The sequence below is a fragment of the Dermacentor variabilis genome, chromosome 1 (genome assembly GCF_050947875.1).
Source record: "Dermacentor variabilis isolate Ectoservices chromosome 1, ASM5094787v1, whole genome shotgun sequence".
NCBI classification, from domain to species: Eukaryota; Metazoa; Arthropoda; class Arachnida; order Ixodida; family Ixodidae; genus Dermacentor; species Dermacentor variabilis.
Genome location: NC_134568.1, coordinates 101,798,083 through 101,815,712, shown reverse-complemented (window position 1 = coordinate 101,815,712; position 17,630 = coordinate 101,798,083). Strand labels below are relative to the sequence as shown.

The 17,630-nt window shown below is 45.6% G+C and overlaps 1 protein-coding gene across 2 annotated transcripts in view; it reads right to left on the bottom strand.

The window, feature by feature from the left end:
• Window positions 1-17,630, bottom strand: part of LOC142581982 (extracellular matrix organizing protein FRAS1-like) — a 97,711-nt gene that overhangs the window by 74,948 nt on the left and 5,133 nt on the right. Inside the window, exons 1-4 of one of the 2 annotated variants that reach the window (XM_075691422.1) lie at window positions 12,447-12,480; window positions 11,999-12,030; window positions 8,280-8,329; window positions 5,957-6,053 (exon numbers count right to left, since the gene is read on the bottom strand). The exons of the other annotated variant lie outside the window; for it this stretch is intronic. The gene's annotated coding sequence lies outside the window, so the exon portion shown is untranslated. Of the gene's footprint in view, window positions 1-5,956; window positions 6,054-8,279; window positions 8,330-11,998; window positions 12,031-12,446; window positions 12,481-17,630 lie in introns of those variants that run through there. 2 annotated transcript variants of the gene reach the window in all.

Below are 17,630 nucleotides of genomic sequence, written 5' to 3'. Positions count from 1 at the left end.
CGGCGACCACGCACGGGCTCGCGTCTGAGGGACCGAGTTGCCCCCGCCAATCCGATCCTTTGAAAGGCACGCTGTGCTCCTGCACGGCTGCAGTACTGCGACATATACGCCGGGACGCGCGTGGTTTTCTGTCGCTCTCCCAGCGTGGCAGAGGAGAGAGGAAGTGCAAGACGCGGCTGCACTTTGAAAGGCGGGATTGCGCGTCGCCCAGGAGGAGGTGAGGAATGTATGCAACAACTGCAGAGGGAGACGAGGGAGGAACAACACCTTTCAGTGCGCCTTCGCTGCTGCCGGATGAAAAAGATCGGAGCCAAGTCGCGCGCATTTACACAGCGAGCTCATACCCACCCACCCATCTCCCCTCCCTCCCTCCCTCCCCGCTTCTTTTTCTCATCGCTGCGCTCAAGGTGTTTATCATGCAGTAAGCGGCGTCAAAACGATGCGCCAAGAGTCTTTTTATTTGACTATTTTCTCTGCGCTCTTATACGGCTTCCTTTATACGATTTTCTGGAAATCCGCACGATCTCCTTCGTGCGAACCGCTATATGTTGGCCGTGTCAGTGGTTTTTCGTGACTAAAGATGGGCGTCAACTGTTCATTGACCTCGACAAACTCCGCTCAGCTTCGTTAATTTCAAGTAGGTCTCAAACTACTCGGCAGTCATGGAATAATGCGTCGTACTGAGGGACCAGCGAAAAGCATGCACTATTAAAGAGAAAAAACGATGCAGTTTAAACTGGGAAACTATTCTTTCAAAACGCTATTTTTATTAATTTCACAGCGATATGTTGAATAATAACAGAAAACTTGAAACGAGTTGAGCAGAGACAGGGTAAAATAACGGGACGTAAGAAATGGACAGACATAAGCGCTGACTACATATAAAAGCAAACGTTGATTCTTTAAAAATCCTGGGGTTTTGCGTACTGAAACCACGATTTGATTACGAGGCACAGCGTAGTGAGGGGCTCCGGATTAGTTTTGACCACCTGGGGTTCTTTAACGTGCACGCAATGCACGGGACCACGGGCGTTTTTGCATTTCGCCCCCATCGAAATGCGGCCGCCGCAGCCGGGATTCGATCCGCGACCTCGTGCTTAGCAGCCACTATACGCCACCACGGCGGGTAATGTTTATTGTTTCAAGCAGCGTATACGAGGTGCTTCTGCGAAGGCATTAAGTAATTTTTAAAGATTGCCTGTGGCATCTGTCACAATTCTAGCCATTGAGCTGGTCTACTCGAAATTCAAATGCATGATGGACTCATCTACAAAAAAAAACTGATTACGTGTCTAATTAATTACCTTATGGCACATATTGCAATTTAAGAAATTATAGCCGGTGACTGCAAGGCATATCTGCTTCAAAAAGAATTCTGTGTATGACATCATTTTCGAGATATGGGCCATGAGACTTGGAGTAAAAATGCATTGTCGTGCCGCTTACTTTTTGAAGACGCCGTTTTATGCATTGAAGCACAAAAGTAACTGCATCGCCAATGTATTTGTTCGCAAAGTTCTGGAATGACTATCTAGAAAATTATGTCATCCTGAGAATTCGTTCTAATTGGATCCGCCTTGCGAATTTCCCGGATACAATTTGTAAATTGTAATACGTTCCACAAGAAAATTAGTTAGAACATAATGATTTTTGTTAATTTGTTGATTGTGCACTTCGATTTCACGTGCAAATAGTGTCCCGCCTGTGTGAGTAATCCAGCTCAAGGATTAGAATTCTGCTATCTGCTACAGCTGATCTTTAAATATTACTTAAAGCATTTGCCGAGACGCTGAGATCGTATATGTATACCACTTTGCAAGAAAAACCAGAAAACACGTGAAGGGAGCATTCTTGGAAGTAAAAAGAATGTAATCACTCCGATAGGAATGCAATTTCCTTCGGAAGGAATGAAATTGATGGAATGCTTACACAAGCATCGCCACTCTTCTGGATGGGGAATGCTTCAGAGATGAGTTGTGCGCGTTATCGTGATAGTTTGACAGTGTGGCGCAATCTTTCAAAAATTGCTCACAGCCACATTCAACGCAACACAGCGACAGGTGGCGATCTCTTCCTTGCTTACTGACCTTGTTTGCGCATGCGGTCACTCACGCAGCGCCCCGTTTGTCCCCGTTTAAAGCGCCGTAAAGTAATTAAGAACTTAAATAGCTCATTTTTGTTAATTAGTTGAATAAGTGTTTCGTCTTGTCGCGCTAATAATGTCCGCCTCTTCGAATTATCCAGCTCAAGGACAGGAATTATGATATCTGCCACAGGCGATTCTTAAAAGTTCCGTAAAACTTAAATATGATAACCCCGCATATGGCGCAACAGGGTCATCAGAATAGGAACATCAAAGAAGAATTCAACGCCCCCAGAGACGGACACAACAGCAAAGTGGTAACGTGAAGTTTATTTATTTATTTATTTATTTATTTATTTATTTATTTATTTATTTATTCCTGCATGCTGCAGCAGCCCGTGTGTGCCGTAGCAGGAGGGGGCGAAAGATAGACAAGATGAGAATGTATACCACCGTGGACATAATTAAAATTCATCACATAGTGCGAAGGGTAGAAAAGTAGGTCGCAGTTTCGCCCGAAAGGCGAAGCATCGATTGCGATAGCAATTTAGTGGAAAGCTGTACGAAGTAAGGATTAACTTCTGTTATAAACTTCTAAGCATAGACGTACTAACTAAATTAGCAAGCATGTGGTAACGCGCGAACAAGCAAACCTCAATACGTATCACTCGATGACCGCAGACACTCGCTGTCAAAACGCTGGAATGAGAAAGCGCGGCGGCAGCAGCGAGCGAATTGACCTTCGGCCTTTCCGCAGATGGTTCTCGAGATACCGTGCGCCGCGAGAGCCGGCTCACCCTCGCACGCTTTCACTCGCACATACAGCATACGGCGCGCGGCGACGATTTGATCGCCGTCTGACTTTATACGGAACCTAACGGCGACGGCACAAATGCGCCTGTATTGTCTGTATATAAAATACTAGATACAAATGGTACTCAACGTTAACTGCTGCGATAACTGGAGCGTACAGCAGGAACGTACGAGCGCAAGCGAACTGTAATGGTACGATCTCGAACAGAATTAAACGTCTTCGACGGCTGGTCAGAACTGGTACTAGAGGTTCCAATGGTTGAACTGGCGAGTCGGGAAAACTTGTATTTAAATATGTCGGTAAGCGTGGAAAAAGTTGTGCTCCTAGGAGCATGGTGACCACGTAGAGTGACAAATGGCAAACGTACTGATGTAATGCTCACAGCTCTTGGTTCTTCGCTGGTTTTCTTAGCAAACTTGAATGTGCGAATAATACAGTTCCCTATGTTAGCAAGATGAACTGTGTCCCTCAACATAAATTATATGTTGATGCATGATATATCTGATTGTCGACATATACTTAGACTGTCTGTCTGTTGTAATTGAGACATACGACACATGTTATTTTAAATCGGAAATCTGGCTTACTGATTAGCAGATTAGCCTTCGAAATAGGCTTGCATACAATAAAATCGCTTAGATATTACGTTTGCAATCTGGCTGGTGACCAAAACCACATAGATTAAAGGATAGCCACTTCAGAAACGCCCGAGCGCATGTTAGGCACCCCATACACCTAACTTTATGTTGTATACAGGTTGTATTCTTTTGTATGCCGAATGAAAGCATTCCTGAAAAATACAACTGAAATTCCAGTAGACATTTTCAGTTGATAGGCAAATTCGGAACTTGACGCTTACTGCTGTATCATCGGTGCAATATAAATTCGTTCTTGGTACACGCATATTAGATAACTTGCTTGAGACACTTCCTTTTTTATATCGGGTAAATACAATTGCTGCAAAGTTTAATGTGTAAGCACACCTGGTTTTATAGCGTCCAAAAGGGATGGCTAGATGGCAACACAATGCCATACCCTCAGAATTGTAACAAGAGCTCGGTTCGCTCGAGATGATCTTGTTGGTTGTCTGATTGCGCATGCTAGGAGAATCCATTCTGCACCTTCATTGTCTACATGCTTGAAATATGGCACGAAGAGATCAAGAAGAGTACACCGCTAACGATGCGGGGCGTGATGTCCTATGCTGTCGGCTCTCTTGTCGCTTGCGCAGCGTTTCTAGTGTTAACCTTTGCAAAATGACCCAGCTGTCCTTAGCTGCATCGAATTAAGTGCAAGGAATGAATGCAGCGGAGTCCGGATAAATTAGAATTTTATAATCTAAACTAGGATAGCCGAGAATTTCAGTTAAACCAAACTGTACGTGTGCAATTTTAGTTGAATCGTTTGACATTTTTACATGATTCGGATAGCCCAAACATTTTTCTCCTGTAGTATTTGGTTGGAGAAAAAGTAACTTGCATTTTTTCCAGCAAGGACAGGTTCCTTTATTGCAAGACGAAAGCTTCTTAGTCAATGCTGTAATCATCACAGCTATTCACATCATCTTCTCAATGAGCACGAAGATAGTTAAGTTTTTGCTTGGTCTATGTAAGCATACTTTATGGGTGGTAATTGAGGCGAATCCAGCGGACACCACGAAGTGAAAATGACAAACTGCTGCTTGTGCACCCCCTCGATCCTTTCACATATATGTAGGGTGTGTCCCAGCTAAATTTAGCCAGAGTTTAAAGCTATGCGAATGCCACGTATAGCTGGACAGAACCAAGGTAATGTTGTTTGCCGTTGCTTGGAAACACTGAGATTACTTTTTGCATTCCGTCTAATTACATAATTAGTCTTAATTAATAATCAACTTCTCAAATATTATAATTACATGAAGAGTGTCAATGAGAAAATTGTAGAGCGACATGAAAAACTCCCGATGCAGCTTTCTGTTCCTTAATACGGGCAACATAAAAGTGTTTTTCCGCGCGTGAAAGAAACCCGCGAATGCACGCAAAGTGCCTCGAGCGGCCAGTCACGCGGCACTCTGTAAGCGCGGCAAGTGCGACCTGTAATCTGTAAGTGTAACCCGTGCTATACGGGCAGGTAACCGCTGTGTTCGTGAAGCAGCGGCTTCATCTACTTTACTTCGCCTGTGAAGTCTTCGACAGTGTCAAAAGGTGAATGCAATGTGTCTATGAACGCACGCGAGCTAATAAACTTGCAGAGTGCCCAGCCGACAGAAAACGGTCGACCTGCGCCCCAAAACGTTCGGAAACATGTGCTACCGAAAGCTCGTTTCGTAAAATGAAAGCAGCAGCATGACAGAATCTTGATGATCCTGCTCCTAGTGGAAAATCGCAAAATAGTCGTTATTTCGTACCTGCACTCGATGTCACACCGCCTCACGAAGGTTGGTATACTAGGTACGATTCCGACGTCATTTTCTGTTCACAAAAGAAAGCCTTGCAGCGTTAATGCGGCCATTCAGAGAAGGGCGCAGGGTGGGTAGGCTCATCAGGGTAACGCGTGTACAGTTAACAACACCGCTAGCTTTAGACGCTGTTGTAAGAGTGCTGTTTTCAAGGTCCCGCTGCCTTGCAGCAAGGCTTATATTGACCAAACTGGTCATCATGGGCCAGCAAAATAAACGTAACTTAATCAGACTCATTCACAGAATACTTTCTTTTTTTATTGGATCACTCGGACTCAGATTCAGGCAAACCTGCTTCGATTAACGGACTCTCACTCACTCGGGCTCACTCAAATTCACATAATTACGGACACTCATACTAACGGAATCATGGACTCAGGCTCCCGTTAGTCTCATGAAATCACCCACTGACTCATTCGATTTAAACTCAGGTTTATAAGCTCGTGTGAATTACCAGCTCACTAAAACGATCACTCATAAAGAGCAAGATCAGAGCTCGTTTCAAGGTCACGTTCACACATATCGTATACCCACATGCAATGCAACTCACTCACTTGCACACTCTTCTGCTCACACTCGCACGTGCTCGTTCACGCTTATAATGGCGTCCATTCGCACTCACCGGCGCTCACTGGCATAACCAAACCAGGGGGCCGAACCGAAGGAAATGCCAGTTTGGTTCGTGTTCAAAGCGCTCCGATTTCAGTCCCGATTCAGTTCTAGCTCGTGCAAAAAAAAAAAAAGAAGTCGCAGTTTCGCCCGAAAGGCGAAGCATTGATAGCGACAGCAAATTATTAGACGATTTACAATAAGTAAAGGTGGTATACGTAGCTTTATCCGCCGCGTAAATTGCAGTAAGCGCTCTCTTACTAATTAAATTAACAAGCATGGTGTCACCGCGCACAGGCAAACATGAACATATCTATATTTCAGTCGATGACCGCGGGCACTCGATGCACAATGCTGGCGTGAGGAAATGTGGCAGCAGCGGCGACCGAACGCTTCGCGCCGCCTGTCGATCACTTCAACGCGTCTCCAAAAATTGAGATTACGCGACATCCAACGCTATAGGCACGCGAGAACACGGCGCACACGAAGCCACCAGCTGTCTCTGCTAGCCTAAGGCTTTCACCCGCCGCACATTACCTACAAGGTAGGGCGTTACCGCGCGCTCACTCCCCCCCCCCCCTCTCCTTAGTGCACACAACACTGGGCGAGCGGAAAGACGGCGGCGTGTATCAAGCCATCCTCCTCGGCCAACCCTCGCACGCTTCCACCCCGATCGCACCGTTCTTTACTTCTTTATTTAAGACAATGTTACAGATTGTCTTAGGGGATCGACAGGGCTAAAGGCAACCATTTGTCTGATTGGGCCGTGCCACCCGTACCGTAGCAGTATGGAAAAACGGCAGAAAGACACTCAACAGGCCATGCATGAAACTATAAACTTAGTACTTATGTTTCTAAGAAGTTCAATAATTCATTTTAAAAAAAGAAAATGAAAAGTTGCCTCATACAGTTTGTTAAGGACTTCAAACACAAAGAAACATTATGAAACATTTTATACTCGTAGGTTGACATTTGCATCAGCCATTTGATAACGACAATTCTTTTATATTTTCTTCTTAAAATCTTCCAGAATTTTTGCAGTTCTAGTACTATGGCTTAATTGTTTGGAAGATCAGGAAGTTGTACTGCCATTTTTTTTTTATTTTCGTATGTTGTTTTGCAACGTGGTTTAGCTATCAAACTGCTTCTGAATTCTTAGCCAATCGTTTTAACGCGGTATTTGTTTTGGAAAGAGCACTTGCCTGCCCAAAATTGCCGCAAAATTTTCAGAAAGATTTTATGAGTATGAAGTTTTAGTATTGCTAGTGTTTTATGTTTGCTATAGTATGGTTTAGCAGACTCAGTACGTCCCAAGTATCCTATTGCGTGTAGCGCACGCTTTTTAAATGTTTCAATATACCTTAAGTTAGATTGTGTAGTTCTCGATCAAACCAGCCAGTATTAAGTAAATCAAGACTGTATAAGCGGATTGTAAAAGGTGCATGTCACACTTATCAGTAGTGAACAACGCAATGTGTTTTATGCACCTAAAAAAACGAGGAATAATGTTTCTGAGAAGATCTAATTAAGTGCTGTGACCAAGACAGGTTCTCATGGAATATGATACCCAAGAATTTAACTGTTGACGCCTGCTCAATGTTAACTTTTTGAAATTGTAGGTGTAACTGCGGATGCCGTTATCGTCCCTTTGGATTTGAATAACAAATACTTTGTTTTGTTGACGCTTAACTGAAGTTTGTTCAGCCATAAACTTATTTGCTGAAACCAAATGTTAGCTTCCGCAAAAAGAGTATGTATCTCTCTACTTGAGCAGAACGCGTTAGTGTCATCTGCATATAATATTAGAACAGCCTCGAATACTTACAATACCATTAATGTACAGTAAAACTGAAACAGCTCCTAAAGCGTACCCTTGTGTCACCCTGTATTTAATATACTGAATTTCAGAACTAGGGCGCTATTTATTATTGTGAACTGCATGCTTGAAGTGAGGTAGCTTTTCATCAAAGATAAAGCGACACTGCGGATTTCATAAAGAGGTAACTTTTCGAAAAGAACACCATGTCGCAAATAACCGAAGGCTTTCCTAAAATCTAGAAATCTACCAAGATTTAGCCACCGTTTTTCTACGTTGTCCTTGCTTTGTTCCTTTTATTTCGAGTAAAGCCTACGGTGCGCGGGGTACAGTAGGGTCTTATCACACTTGGACTTTACACTGAACCTCACGGCGACGCCGATGGTGACGGCGGAAATTGGCCTCGAGTGTCCCTATAGTTGCTATTGCAATGAAGGTACAACGGTTCACGAACTGGTTGGGCGTAGTCCATTTTATTTATAGCCTCATGGAGGCAGGTTGCCCAGCGCTATCGACTTACCCGCATGGCGCATGCGCAACTTTTGCCTGGAGGAGACAGAAAGGGACTCCCTGGAACATGGGAGAAAGCAGCTGATGTTTTAACATGAATGTAATTAATGAAGTTTATAGTCATATAATATAATATGGATGAGATAGTTCAAGTGGCTGAGGAGTTCTATAGAGATTTATACAGTACCAGTGGCACCCACGACGATAGTGGAAGAGAGAATAGCCTAGAGGAATTCGAACTCCCACAGGTAACGCCAGAAGAAGTAAAGAAAGCCTTAGGAGCTATGCAAAGGGGGAAGGCAGCTGGGGAGGATCAGGTAACAGCAGATTTGTTGGAGGATGGTGGTCAGATTGTTCTAGAGAAACTGGCCACCCTGTATACGCAATGCCTCATAACCTCGAGCGTACCGGAACCTTCGAAGAACGCTAACATAATCCTAATCCATAAGAAAGGGGACGCCAAAGACTTGAAAAATTATAGACCGATCAGCTTACTGTCCGTTGCCTACAAAGTATTTACTAAGGTAATCGCAAATAGAATCAGGAACACCTTAGACTTCCGTCAACCAAAGGACCAGGCAGGATTCCGTAAAGGCTACTCAACAATAGACCATATTCACACTATCAATCAAGTGATAGAGAAATGTGCAGAATATAACCAACCCTTATATATAGCTTTCATTGATTACGAGAAAGCGTTTGATTCAGTCGAAACCTCAGCAGTCATGGAGGCATTACGGAATCAGGGTGTAAATGAGCCATATTTAAAGATACTGGAAGATATCTATAGCGGCTCCACAGCCACCGTAGTCCTCCACAAAGAAAGCAACAAAATCCCTATAAAGGAAGGCGTCAGACAGGGAGATACGATATCTCCAATGCTATTCACAGCATGTTTACAGGAGGTATTCAGAGGCCTGGAGTGGGAAGAATTGGGGATAAAAGTTGATGGAGAATACCTTAGCAACTTGCGATTCGCTGATGATATTGCCTTGCTTAGTAACTCAGGAGACCAATTGCAATGCATGCTCACTGACCTGGAGAGGCAAAGCAGAAGGGTGGGTCTGAAAATTAATCTGCAGAAAACTAAAGTATTGTTTAACAGTCTCGGAAGAGAACAGCAGTTTACGATAGGTAGCGAAGCACTGGAAGTGGTAAGGGAATACATCTACTTAGGGCAGGTAGTGACGGCGGATCCGGATCATGAGACTGAAATAACCAGAAGAATAAGAATGGGCTGGGGTGCGTTTGGCAGGCATTCTCAAATCATGAACAGCAGGTTGCCACTATCCCTCAAAAGGAAAGTGTATAACAGCTGTGTGTTACCAGTACTCACATATGGGGCAGAAACCTGGAGGCTTACGAAAAGGGTTCTGCTGAAATTGAGGACGACGCAACGAGCTATGGAAAGAAGAATGATGGGTGTAACGTTAAGGGATAAGAAAAGAGCAGATTGGGTGAGGCAACAAACGCGGGTAAACGACATCTTAGTTGAAATCAAGAAAAAGAAATGGGCATGGGCCGGACATGTAATGAGGAGGGAAGATAACCGATGGTCACTAAGGGTTACGGACTGGATTCCAAGGGAAGGGATGCGTAGCAGGGGGCGGCAGAAAGTTAGGTGGGCGGATGACATTAAGACGTTTGCAGGGACAACATGGCCACAATTAGTACATGACCGGGGTAGTTGGAGAAGTATGGGAGAGGCCTTTGCCCTGCAGTGGGCGTAACTAGGCTGATGATGATGATGATGATGATGATGATGATGATGATGATGATGATGATGATGATGATGATGATAGTCATACACCTACAGCAGGCATGCACGTGCATAAAGAACCCGCCGTGGTTGCTTAGTGCCTATGGTGTTGGGCTGCTAAGCACGAGGTCGCGGGATCGAATCCCGGCCACGGCGACCCCATTTCGATGGGGGCGAAATGCGAAGACACCCCTGTACTTAGATTTAGGTGCACGTTAAAGAACCCCAGGTGGTCCAAATTTCCGGAGTCCTCCACTACGGCGTGCCTCATAACCAGAAAATGGTTTTGGCACGTAAAACCCCATAATTTAATTTTAATGCACATAAAGACAGCGATCTTAACAGTGGCGTCGCTGCAGAGTGTGTGCTATGTGGTGCGGCGCCTCTCCCTCTTTCCAGAAATCGTAGAAAATAGCCTTCTGAGACGTATAAGCACGCGGATTTAGGTATTTGTAAATGTAAAATCGCACGGTCGCAACCGAATTATAAGGTGTTTTTTTTTTTTTGCTTCGTAAGTGGTACATTGTAATTTAGCGACATAACAGTGCAGGCATTAAAAAAAAAAAGACCTTGTCGGGAATATATACAAAATTTAAATGCTTTTAAATGTCTGATATATAGAGCTAGCACATTCGCAGGGTGACAAGCGACAAACCTTTAAAGAAATGACAACGTACAATGCATGGGATGGGCCGGTATGACGTAAAAATTTGCCAATCTGTGTTTATTCCAAATCGGCCATTAGCCCTCGGTGATAGGCCAGAATGGTTCGAGTCAAGCCCATATGAGCGGGCGCCACGCCCATATGGTCATAGCCCGTAAAATTCTGACCTATCACTAAGGGCTAATGGCCGATTTGGAATCAACACAGATTGGCATAGTTTTACGTTATACCGGCCCATGTCCACAAATCAGCTATAAAAAATTAGCATATATGAGCCTGCAACGCGATCGCCAAGTACACAGCATAAGGTACAGGCGCCGACAAAAGTGGCATACTCCACGCAGCGGGAGCCGGAGCAACGGCAAACTGCATCGCAACGCCATCTACAGGCAGCATCTGGGATCCAGACAGCCAATGGGCGCCCTTTATTATCTACAGGCATGTCGCTTGACTCGTGTCAATGTTTCGTGCTTCAGCTCGCCAAAATGTCGAGCGACGCCGCTGCAGTAGCAATCTGCGTGGAGTATACCACTTTTGTCGGCGCCTGTACATGGCAAAAGAATAAAATTTATCTGAAAAGATCCAAAAATAAGCTTTTGCTGAACCAGGCACGTCGCTATTTTTTTTTTTTTTTTTGAGGGGCTCAAGGTTTGAGTAGTCCGAACAAACTGTTCTCCCGTTATACAGGGTGCCCCAGCTAACTTTAGCCAGAGTTTAAAAATATGCGAATGCCACGTATACCTGGACAGAACCAAGGTAATGTTATTTATACCGTCGCATGGAGATACTCTGATTACTTTTTGCATTCTGCCGAATTACATAATCAGTCTTAATTATTTAATCAACTTCTCAAATATTGTAATTAGATGAAAAGTGTCAACGAGAAATTTGTAGAGCGGTATGAGAAACTCCTAATGCATTTTTCTGTTCCTCAATACGTTCTACACAAAAGTGTTTTTCAAACCGTGAAAGAAGCCCGCAAATACACGCAGAATTGCCGCGCGACTCCATTCCTCTTGTGGGAAAAGGCACGCTACAAGGGTCAGTGCTTTCCCCCGTACTATTTAATATAGATATGAGTAGACTACCTCCACTACTGGATGCCATACCGAGAAATTAGGCATGGACTCTATGCTGATGATCATCACCATCTGGGCCACCACTGGCTCAGATGGTGAAATACAAGACGCACTACAAGCAGCAGCGGATGTCACTTACTAATATGCACGAGCAGGATGATTTGCGTTCTCAGCTCAAAAATTAGTACTGATTATAGTAAAAGAACTCCAAAGGAAACATCACCTACCGGTGACATCACGGTGACTACCGAGGGTCAACCTGTGAATAAGGTAAACAAATTACGGTTACTGAGACTCCACATCCAAGCCAACGCGAAGGCGACATATACCCTGACGCTGCTGAAGAAAGAAATTAATCAGGTAGCCCACATGATCCGTAGGGTCACCAACCGCCGTCACGGCCTAATAGAATCCGACGTCATGTGCATCATACACGCCTTAATCGTAAGCCGCATTACCTATCACGCACCTTACCACCGACTCACCCAAAAACAAACAAACCAGCTAGACATCCTCATACGCACAGCGGTGAAGACTGCGACAGGCCTTCAATGTACACCTCAACAGTGACACTATTACAGCTTGGTTTGCACAACACCATGGTCGAATTAATTTAAGCTCAGAAAGTTAATCAGATCGAAGGACTGAAACGCACATCGACTGGAAGGTACGTACTCAGACAATTACGATACCCATGCAACATCAGAGTTTGACCCACGCGAGCCCCTGTCAATCGTATTAAACATCAGAGAAAGCATTACAGTGGCCCCCATACTTCGTACTATGCAGCCCAAACACCATAAAGGCAGGCGCGCTGCACCTGCAATGGCGCTGCACCGAGCATACGGCAACGATCGCGACAGATGCCACGACAGATACACAGCCGACCGATACAGACGCCACGCGCTACTCCGACATTACAGCTAATTAGCGGTAGCGGTGGCCGACTGGAAGGGCGGAGCAGTATTATCAGCCACAATACGGCCCGATAACTGCACGGAAGCGGAAGACTGTACCATAGCTCTCGCCATCAGCGCTAAACCCACAGATAAGATAATATATATTCTTACAGATTCCCAGCAAGCACGTTGAAACGACGCACAAGGCCGGATTTCCCCGATGGCTCATAAATTGCTTTACATAAAAATCAACATATCCCACTAGTTCACCTAGTTTGGACAACTGGGCATTTTAATGTTTGTGGTCGGGCATGAAATAGATGGTAGCTGGCCCATGCCGTCGGCCAACTCATCCATGCTGAGAACGTTGTTGAAGGGAGAGACTTGTTCTCATCGAGAACGAGGAATATGGGATTTATTTACAGTATCTACATGGGTTCGTTACAGTTCATCAGTCTAGCATGACTGAAAGAGGAATGCACTCCCAGCAGTCACGCCACGGCTGCTTATAAACACTCTGTCCTCCTTAGATCCCTAGGTGAGGGAAAACGGCCGTTCGACAAAACGGAGCGTCCAAAGTCATCGTAGCACGAGCAGGACACTATTACCTTCCTTTGGGGGGGGGGGGGGGGTTACGCACTCACTTCCGCACAGGTTGCACGGACTACACCAAGGTGAGAGGGTTCTCGCAGACACGGTGCTGCCCCGAGCAGGCGCCTCTTTATCCCAGAGTCGACGCCGCAGACAGCGACCGCCGCGTCTGTCCATTGACTGACGACTTCTAGGAACCGTGAGACGGCGCCACAAAACTTCTTATTCCAGGAGTTCCCCGGCTCCATTCATACCGTGAAGGCGACGGGTACACACTAACAATGCTTGCTCCGCCGACTGCGTCTCGACATCTCCGCGCCATTCTATTGGGGACGGCGCATTGTCCTCCTTACAAAACGAGTCGCCACCGCAGCCATGGTGGCGCCGATGGGCTGGGGACTGACATATTGCCGTCCTTTCAAAGCGAGTCGTCGCTGCAGACATGGTGGCGCCTTTCCGACGGTCGCTTCCCCGAAGATCGCCAGCCTCCGCCGGTCGAACGTAACAGCATTCGTCTCTCCCTGGCAATGGGAACGTTCATGCGACAGCCAGAGGTCTCATTCACCGGGTGCCGGTGGAAGGCCAGTCCAACCCAGAAAAGGTAGAAAAGATACCACTTACATACACACATATACTATGCAACACTACACCCGCCGTGGTTGCTCAGTGGCTATGGTGTTGGGCTGCTGAGCACGAGGTCGCGGGATCGAATCCCGGCCACGGCGGCCGCATTTCGATGGGGGCGAAATGCGAAAACACCCATGTGCTTAGATTTAGGCGCACGTTAAAGAACCCCAGGTGGTCAAAATTTCCGGAGTCCTCCACTACGGCGTGCCTCATAATCAGAAAGTGGTTTTGGCACGTAAAACCCCAAATATTATTATTATTATGCAACACTACAGACTATCCCGCAGAACGTTCCCTTCACCACACGTTAAACTAAACCGTGCAGATGCAGCCGCTTGGCGCCAGCTCCAAACTAATACGTTCCCTAGCCTTACTCTCTGCCATAGTTTTTACCCTATACCCAGTACACCGGCAAATGTCATTTCTGTGGAGGACACCTAAAGCTCTACCATTCTACGTGACGATGCTCCAAACCGCCCGGCCTTCCTGAATACCCAACGCCTCCCCATCCCAATGGGAAGCCGCTCTTTGCAATACAGCCTTGGACGACCAGCGATACCTGATTGACCGGGCCAGCCGGATAGCAGCAGCAAATGGGGCTCTGGACTGAAGCTTCCACCCTCTGGGACTCCATTACAAAATAACAGATAAAGTTTTCTACTGCTACTACTACTATTACTACTACTACTACTACTACTACTACTACTAAATGTCGTCGTTCAGTTGCTCGAGAGTCATGGCGGCTCTTTCGCTTTGTCCTGTGCTCAAGTTTCTCAATTGTGGCGTCGAATCGAGGTGTTTCGTCGAAGCCGAAAGCATCGTTGCTGCCGATCACATTATATTGATCGGTCTCAAAGATCTCAGCGACGAAACCACGGAAATAGTTGCGCTGTGCGTAAATAGTGGCGGCTAGTTCAACGAGCCGCATTATATTGTTTAAAGACAAAGAGACTTTCAAGTGAGACAGAATTTGAAGGACTAAAGCGTTGGATTAAACTTCCACGTTGCCGCCGTCACTGCGATTTCAGTAATGATTGAACGAAAAAACCAGTCAAAAACACAAAGGACAAGAGGAGAGGTTCACACCACAACGACTGGTGCTGTAAACTTCCAGAATGCATGTGGTATGTCGGTGGATGCCTTTCTAGAGCTCTTATCCTTTTATCTGTCATGCACTGTTGTTGAATTCAAAGGCTCCTTGTTCCTTCAGAAAAAAGGAATACGTATTGGCTCTAGTGTTGCCCCAGTGCTTTCCCAGATATTTTTAGCAAAATTTGACAGGAAACTTCAAGGCTTCCTTCTAAACAAGCATGTATGCAAAGTTTTTAGGTATGTGGACGATTTTTTAGTACTTTTAGAGCTTTTACCAAATGACACTCTGCCCGCAGCAGTAGACGATGTATTGACTGCTTTTAAAGCTTCTTCACGCACTCTTAATTTCACTCATGAACTTCCTAGCAATCATTCCATCAGGTTCCTAGAACTGCAACTAACATTCTTTGATGACGGGCATTTGTGCTGGATGTTCTCACCTAGGGGCAAGAAAGCTATTTTACCATTTGGATCTGCACATTCGAAGATTGTAAAAAGAGGGATTGCAATCAATTGTTTCCGCAATGCACTTGAAAGAAGCTGTCACCACGCCATTAAAAGTAGCTTTGACGCACAATCCCAACGTTTAGAGGCCGCAGGGTTCCCTCCGCCTCTTTTGAAAGCGGTGGCTGAATCGCTGCTTCAGAGGCTAAAGAAGGAACGTACGAAGCTGGTAGATGGTGGGGCAACTGAACGTAGGAAACTTGAAGTCATGCCGTATGTGCATAAAGTGAGCCACAATATCAAGAAGGTTGCCGCCAAGCAGGGAGTAAGTGTTGTGTTTTCTGCCCCTTGTAAGCTTTCGGGTCTGTGCTCGCGCATTTCTCGAGGCAGGGCAAGGAACCACGTTTGCAAAACGCAGCATGAAAACCGTTTTATGGCATGTGCTGCAGGGGTTGTCTATAAGTTCCCTCTCACGTGCGAAAGATTTTACATAGGCCAAACCGGTCGATGTATTAATGACCGCCTGCGTGAGCACCACTCCTCCCTGGGGTCAGATAACAGTGCAAACTTGCCTCGCCATTGCAATGAGTGTGGTTGTTATCCTTTGTTTAGCAATGTGACGATTCTTGGTAGGGGCAAGGGCAAAGAAGAGCGAGAAATCTTGGAAGCGTACTACATCAGTTTATTAGGTGATGACTGCGTTAGTACAACCTCGGTGCGCTTACTTGAAAAAGAATTTGAATTTCTAAGTCGGTCACGATAGAAGCGTTTTCTGTCTTTTCATGCTATGTGATTAGCGATGATGCAGTTGCGCATGCTCTGCTGGCCTTGCTGGGACTACACCGATTCTAATAAACCTCAGTTGATAGTCCAGTCGTTGTGGTGTGAACCTCTCCTCTTGTCCTTTGTGTTTTTGACTGGTTTTTTCGTTCAAGTATGTACCAACTGGCCCATATTTCAACCCTTCTTCAGTAATGACTCCTTGCAATTAGAATGTTCGCTCGAGGCAACATTTCAATTTGCTAAAAGGTGTACACTCAGCTCTCATTTATCGAGTCATTGTCGGTCACGCGTCTGCTCACCACATTTCACCAACACGTCCACTCTTATGAGGCACACCACCACACCCGTCAAATCGCTGATGCTTCTCATACTAAAAAGCATGCGCAGTCTTGTGTGAGCTAGGCATCTGTCGCTCCTTTCCGCCCAAGTAACTGAAATGCACGCGTCCTACTGTTTTTGCCAAGCGTAGACAACTCGAGTCAAGCCACCTTTCGACACCCACTTCAAAATCGCCTCGAATTCCTTAACTGAACATTATTTTATGTCAAAGCAATGTCCCTTTTTACCGTGAGGTACACAGAGAAGTTCAACAGTGCTGCATCTGGACTGTAAAACGGGTAAACATATTGTTGCGGTACTTCGGGGAAGGCTAAAGAAATGACATTGCTTTGGCATGGAATTAACACGACATGAAACAAGGCGTAGAAATGCATTGCATGCGATATTTAAGTAGCTGTCAAACAATGGCTTGGCTAATAAACTACGCGGGGTAGAAACGGTGCGGCACGAGCATTTCGCTTATTGAGCAGCATATACAGGGTGTCCCCCATAACTTGAGCCAAGAATTAAAATATGAAAGGCGCGTTGGAAGCGAATTGAACCGAACGCATGCTATTCGCAATAGCCTATAGTAACTCAGACAATTTTTTGTTTTCCCTATAGCTTACTAATCAATTAAGTTTAATTGGTCAACTTTTTAATTATTAGCTAAGGACCCCAAGTATGATACGTAGATTTGTAGAGCACTTTCAGAAACCACCGATCGAGTTGTTTCCTTTACGATACGTCTCACGTAGTCCTTTCTTCCGGGTTGCAAAGAAAGCCCGCGAAATATTTAAAAAGCCGCGTGACGGAACGCTTGCGCAGTGGTATTGTGCTGTTCTCAAGCGTGCGTTCGGTGAACACGGTCGGCTCCCGTCGGATGACGGCGAAAATGCATGCTGCTGGCCGAGCGCTGCCAATGAGATAAAGAACGCCCTGCCGCTTCCTGGTCGCCAGTCACGATGCAGCCGACCTTGTTTTCCGAAGGCACGCTTGAGAGCAGCATAATACCACTGCGCAAACGCTCCGTCACGTGACATGTGCAGCAATTTACGCCGACGCCATTACGCTCTGGGCCAGGCTCATACGGGGACAGACAGAA